Source organism: Aegilops tauschii, chromosome 7 (assembly GCF_002575655.3).
Source record: "Aegilops tauschii subsp. strangulata cultivar AL8/78 chromosome 7, Aet v6.0, whole genome shotgun sequence".
In the NCBI taxonomy this organism is placed as follows: Eukaryota; Viridiplantae; Streptophyta; class Magnoliopsida; order Poales; family Poaceae; genus Aegilops; species Aegilops tauschii.
Window position 1 is genome coordinate 240,127,830 of NC_053041.3, and position 7,391 is coordinate 240,135,220.

Consider the following 7,391-nt stretch of genomic DNA (forward strand, 5'->3'; position numbering starts at 1 on the left):
TATGCCACCACAGACAGAGAAGAGGAAGTCGCGCCACACTCCTGCCACGCCGCCACCTCCGCCAGCCATCACAGTGGCAAAGACGGCCGCCCGCGACCCGTGCCGTCCACGGCCCTTGCCATCAGAGGAGGAGAACGACCGATCCTCACCATTGCCCCAGGCGTACACCACCACTGTGTCGCTGCTACAACTGCGAGTAACCACCACACAAGAGAACCGCCCTGCCCGGGCGCCCAGCGTCCTCTCCACGCCCTAGTCCGAGGGCGTTGACCTGTGCCAACCCCTCTGTGCAAGAGGACTAGGAGTCCCCTTTGGCGTCGGTGCCAACCGGCCTTTGCCTGGGCGGGCCCCTGATGACCCACAAGTATAGGGGATCTATCGTAGTCCTTTCGATAAGTAAGAGTGTCGGACCCAACGAGGAGCAGAAGGAAATGATAAGCGGTTTTCGGCAAGGTATTCTCTGCAAGCACTGAAATTATAGGTAACAGATAGTTTTATGATAAGATAATTTGTAACGAGCAACAAGTAACAAAAGTAAATAAAGTGCAGCAAGGTGGCCCAATCCTTTTTGTAGCAAAGGACAAGCCTGGACAATTTCTTATATAAAGGAAAGCGCTCCCGAGGACACATGGGAATTATCGTCAAGCTAGTTTTCATCACGTTCATATGATTCGCGTTCGGTACTTTGATAATTTGATATGTGGGTGGACCGGTGCTTGGGTCCTGTCCTTACTTGGACAAGCATCCCACTTATGATTAACCCCTATTACAAGCATCCGCAACTACAAAAGAAGTATTAAGGTAAACCTAACCATAGCATGAAACATATGGATCCAAATCAACCCCTTACGAAGCAACGCATAAACTAGGGTTTAAGCTTCTGTTACTCTAGCAACCCATCATCTACTTATTACTTCCCAATGCATTCCTCTAGGCCCAAATAATGATGAAGTGTCATGTAGTCGACGTTCACATAACACCACTAGAGGAGAGACAACATACATCTCATCAAAATATCGAACGAATACCAAATTCTCATGACTACTAATAGCAAGACTTCTCCCATGTCCTCAGGAACAAACGTAACTACTCATAAAGCATATTCATGTTCATAATCAGAGGGGTATTAATATGCATAATGGATCTGAACATATGATCTTCCACCAAATAAACCAACTAGCATCAACTACAAGGAGTAATCAACACTACTAGCAACCTACAAGTACCGATCCTAGACTTAGAGACAAGAATTGGATACAAGAGATGAACTAGGGTTTGAGAGGAGATGGTGTTGGTGAAGATGTTGATGGAGATTGGCCCCCTCCCGATGAGAGGAGCGTTGGTGATGATGATGGAGATGATTTCCCCCTCCCGAAGGGAAGTGTCCCCGGCAGAACAGCTCCGCCAGAGCCCTAGATTGGTTCCGCCAAGGTTCCGCCTCGCGGCGGCGGAGTCTCGTCCCGAAAGCTTGCTTCTGATTTTTCTTCGGACTAAAGATTTCATATAGCAGAAGATGGGCACCGGAGGGCCACCAGGGGGCCCATGAGGCAGGGGGCGCGCCCAGGGGGGTAGGGCGCGCCCCCCACCCTCGTGGCCAGGGTGTGGGCCCCCTCTGGTATTTTCTTCGCTCAGTATTTTTTATTATTTCCAAAAACAACTTCCGTTGGGTTTCAGGACTTTTGGAGTTGTGCAGAATAGGTCTCTAATATTTGCTCCTTTTCCAGCCCAGAATTCCAGCTGCCGGCATTCTCCCTCTTTATGTAAACCTTGTAAAATAAGAGAGAATAGGCATAAGTATTGTGACATAATGTGTAATAACAGCCCATAATGCAATAAATATCGATATAAAAGCATGATGCAAAATGTGTAATAACAGCCCATAAATATCGATATAAATTAGTCAGAGGCCGATTTTTTTTTGAGAAGTCCTTAATGAACCTCCTATAAAATCCGGCGTGACCAAGGAAACTTCTTATACCTTTGATGTCCTTGGGACATGGCATCTTTTCAATAGCATCAACTTTAGCTTTATCAACTTCAATGCCTCTTTCAGAGATTTTGTGCCCCAAGACAATACCTTCATTAAACATAAAGTGGCACTTCTCCCAATTCAAGACAAGGTTAGTTTCTTCACATCTCTGCAAAACTCGATTAAGGTTGCTTAAGCAATCATCAAAAGGGGATCCATAGACGGAGAAATCGTCCATGAAAACCTCACAAATCTTTTCACAAAAATCAGAGAATATAGCCATCATGCATCTTTGAAAGGCAGCAGGTGCATTACATAAATCAAAAGGCATACGTCTATAAGCAAAAGTACCGAAAGGGCAAGTAAATGTGGTCTTAGCTTGATCATCAGCTGACACAGGTATTTGAGAGAAGCCAGAATAACCATCTAGAAAGCAAAAATGTGTATGTTTGGATAATCTTTCTAGCATTTGATCAATGAAAGGTAAGGGGTAATGATATTTTTTAGTAGCTTTATTTAATTTGCGGAAATCAATTACCATCCTATAACCTGTAATAATCCTTTGCGGAATCAATTCATCTTTATCATTAGGAACGACAGTAATAGCTCCCTTCTTAGGGACACAATGGATAGGACTTACCCACTGACTATCAGCAACGGGATAGATTATACCTGCCTCAAGGAGCTTTAGTATTTCCTTTCTTACCACTTCTTTCATCTTAGGATTCAGCCGTCGTTGGTGATCAATAACTGGTTTGGCATCTTTCTCAAAATTTATTTTGTGTTGGCATAGAGTGGGACTAATGCCCTTAAGAGCATCAAGAGTATATCCAATAGCAGTACGGTACTTCTTCAGAGTTTTCAATAATTTTTCTTCTTCATGCTCTGAAAGGTTAGCACTAATAATAATAGGATATATCTTCTTTTCATCAAGATAAGCATATTTAAGAGTATCAGGCAATGGTTTAAGCTCAAACACGGGATCACCCTTGGGTGGAGGAGGATCCCCTAGGATTTCAACAGGCAAGTTGTGTTTCAGAATAGGTCCCTGTTTAAAGAAAACTTCATCTATTTCCCTTCTTTCATTCATAAACATATCATTTTCATGGTCTAGCAAATATTGTTCTAAAGGATCACTAGGAGGTACGGCAATAGAAGCAAGACCAATAATTTCATCTTTACTAGGCAATTCCTCTTCACGGTGTTGTCTACGAAAGTTAGAAAAGTTAAACTCATGAGACATATCACCTAAACCAATGGTAACAACATCCTTTTCGCAGTCTATCTTAGCATTAACAGTGTTTAAGAAGGGTCTACCAAATATAATGGGACAAAAGCTATCTTGTGGGAAACCAAGAACAAGAAAATCAGCAGGATATTTAGTTTTCCCACACAAGACTTCAACATCTCTAACAATCCCAATTGGTGAAACAGTATCTCTATTGGCAAGCTTAATTGTGACATCAATTTCTTCTAACTCAGTAGGTGCAATATCATGCATAATTTCTTTGTATAAGTCAATAGGTATTGCACTAGCACTAGCACCCATGTCACATAAGCCATGATAACAATGATCTCCTATTTTAACAGAAATAACAGGCATGCCTACCACAGGTCTATGTTTATCTTTAGCACAAGGTTTAGCAATTCTAGCAGTTTCATCACAGAAATAAATAACATGGCCATCAATATTATCAGCCAAGAGATCTTTAACAATAGCAATATTAGGTTCAACTTTAACTTGCTCAGGAGGTGTATAGGTTCTAATATTGCTTTTACGAACCATAGTTGAAGCTTTAGCATGATCCTTTATTCTAACAGGGAAAGGTGGTTTCTCAACATAAGCAGTAGGAACAACAGGATCATTATAAGTGATAGTCTTTTCTTCAACTTTAATAGGTTCAACTACTTTTACTTCTATGGGAGGATGATATTTAAACCACTTCTCCTTAGGGAGATCAACGTGAGCAGCAAAAGATTCACAAAAAGAAGCTACTATCTCAGAGTCAAGTCCATATTTAGTGCTGAATTTACGGAAAACATCGGTATCCATAAAAGATTTAACGCAATCAAACTTAGGTGTTATACCTAACTCCTTACCTTCGTCGAGGTCCCAATCTTCAGAATTGCATTTAATTCTTTCCAATAAATCCCATTTGAATTCAATAGTCTTCATCATAAAAGAACCAGTACAAGAAGTATCGAGCATGGTGCGATTGTTGTCAGAAAGCCGAGCATAGAAGTTTTGAATAATCATTTCTCTTGAGAGCTCATGATTGGGGCATGAATATAACATTGACTTAAGCCTCCCCCAAGCTTGAGCGATGCTTTCTCCTTTGCGAGGCCAAAAATTTTATACATAATTACGATCACGATGAACAAGATGCATAGGATAAAACTTCTAATGAAATTCCAATTTCAATCGCTTGTAGTTCCATGATCCCATATCATCACATAGCCTATACCATGTCAATGCATCTCCCTTAAAAGATAAAGGGAAGACCTTCTTCTTGACAACATCATCGGGCATACCTGCAAACTTAAATAATCCACAAACTTCATCCACATAGATTAGGTGCTCATCAGGATGTAATGTTCCATCTCCTGCAAAAGGATTAGCTAGCAGTTTTTCTATCATACCTGAAGGAATTTCAAAGTAGACATTTTCATTTTAAGTAGGTTCAATAGGTTGAGGAGCAACTCTTTGCTCTACTGGTCGGGGTGAAGATACCCCGAACAAGCCCCTCAGAGGATTACTTTCCATAGTAACAAGTGACAGTAAATTTCATCACACTATATAAATTTTTCCTTACCAAATTCCACCTACCAAAGGCGCTTCACTCCCCGGCAACGGCGCCAGAAAAGAGTCTTGATGACCCACAAGTATAGGGGATCTCTCATAGTCCTTTCGATAAGTAAGAGTGTTGAACCCAACGAGGAGCAGAAGGAAATGATAAACAGTTTTCAGCAAGGTATTCTCTTCAAGCACTGAAATTATAGGTAACAGATAGTTTTGTGATAAGATAATTTGTAACGAGCAATAAGTAACAAAAGTAAATAAAGTGCAGCAAGGTGGCCCAATCCTTTTTGTAGCAAAGGACAAGCCTGGACAATTTCTTATATAAAGGAAAGCGCTCCCGAGGACATATGGGAATTATCGTCAAGCTAGTTTCATCACGTTCATATGATTCGCGCTCGGTACTTTGATAATTTGATATGTGGGTGGACCGGTGCTTGGGTGCTGTCCTTGTTTGGACAAGCATCCCACTTATGATTAACCCCTATTGCAAGCATCCGCAACTACAAAAGAAGTATTAAGGTAAACCTAACCATAGCATGACACATATGGATCCAAATCAACCCCTTACGAAGCAACGCATAAACTAGGGTTTAAGCTTCTGTCACTCTAGCAACCCATCATCTACTTATTACTTCCCAATGCCTTCCTCTAGGCCCAAATAATGGTGAAGTGTCATGTAGTCGACGTTCACATAACACCACTAGAGGAGAGACAACATACATCTCATCAAAATATCGAACGAATACCAAATTCTCATGACTACTAATAGCAAGACTTCTCCCATGTCCTCAGGAACAAACGTAACTACTCACAAAGCATATTCATGTTCGTATCAGAGGGGTATTAATATGCATAATGGATCTGAACATATGATCTTCCACCAAATAAACCAACTAGCATCAACTACAAGGAGTAATCAACACTACTAGCAACCTACAAGTACCAATCCTAGACTTAGAGACAAGAATTGGATACAAAAGATGAACTAGGGTTTGAGAGGAGATAGTGCTGGTGAAGATGTTGATGGAGATTGGCCCCCTCCCGATGAGAGGAGCATTGGTGATGACGATGGCGATGATTTCCCCCTCCCAGAGGGAAGTGTCCCCGGCAGAACAGCTCCGCCAGAGCCCTATATTGGTTCCGCCAAGGTTCCGCCTCGTGGTGGCGCAGTCTCGTCCCGAAAGCTTGCTTCTGATTTTTCTTCGGACGAAAGACTTCATAAAGCAGAAGATGGTCACCGGAGGGCCACCAGGGGGGCCACGAGGCAGGGGGCGCGCCCAGGGGGGTAGGGCGCGCCCCTCACCCTCGTGGCCAGGGTGTGGGCCCCCTCTGGTATTTTCTTCGCTCAGTATTTTTTATTATTTCCAAAAACAAATTCCGTGGAGTTTCAGGACTTTTGGAGTTGTGCAGAATAGGTCTCTAATATTTGCTCCTTTTCCATCCCAGAATTCCAGCTGTCGGCATTCTCCCTCTTTATGTAAACCTTGTAAAATAGGAGAGAATAGGCATAAGTATTGTGACATAATGTGTAATAACAGCCCATAATGCAATAAATATCGATATAAAAGCATGATGCAAAATGGACGTATCAGCCCCCTGACGGCAGTGAGGGAGGATGGGGAAATGGCGGCACGATATAGATTCCATCCTCGTCTCTACGCGGGGGCGGTGCGGGAGGGGTTTACGATGATAAAACCAAAAAACGACCTTAAATCACCAAAAGATGTTTTTGGCTCCTTGTTCTTCTCTTGGGACATTTCTAACTGATCCCCTATCCGGCGTTAGAGAAGTAAAAAGTCTCCTCTAACGCGCATCTAATCAATCCCCAATCTGTTGTAAGAGAGTAAAAATTATACTCCGGCACCAACTTTCTCCCTAAATGTACTCATCCTTTGCGGCTCTAAGTAAAAAGTCGCGCCTCTCCCTCCGCCGCCTCCCGCCCCTGCATCTTTGCTAGCGCGCCACCCGGCGATCGCCCGCCGGCCCGCCGCTACCTCGTTGCCTCCCTTGGCCCACGTTGCCCTTCTGCCCAACGTCGAGCCCGTTCGACCCCCGCAGCCGTCGCCGAAATCAAGGTGAAACATCGCCGCCGTCGCCATAGCCAATTCATCGGATTGCTTCAAATCTTCTTCCTTTTCTGTCAGCCGTTGCATCTCACCTTGCTTGCACACCGCTGCAGGTCATTCGCACGCAGCGCCGCCCACCGGTTTGGTCTAAACGACACCGGTCGGCCGGTGCACCACCACCGCACTACAAGTGTTCGACGAATTGCCTAGGTGAGCTTTTCTGTTCGTTTATTTTTTAAACGAGCCGTTTGGATTGAACCTAGCCATTTGAATTGTAGATGAAGAGGTTGAGGGAGATGGTCTTGGACGACTCGTCGTCATCCGAAGAGGAAGAAGAAGACGATGACTTTGACACGGTTTTAGGCATGATTTTCAATGATGATGTTCAGCGGCCTAGGAGAGGATCACAGTTTGGCCGCATACACATCAACCGCGATAGAGGGGAGGGCCATGCGAAGATCATGAGAGATTACTTTGATCCAAAGCCAACCTATCCGGAGAAGTACTTTCGCCGACGCTTTCGGATGCACACAAGTCTTTTTTCTGACCATTGCAA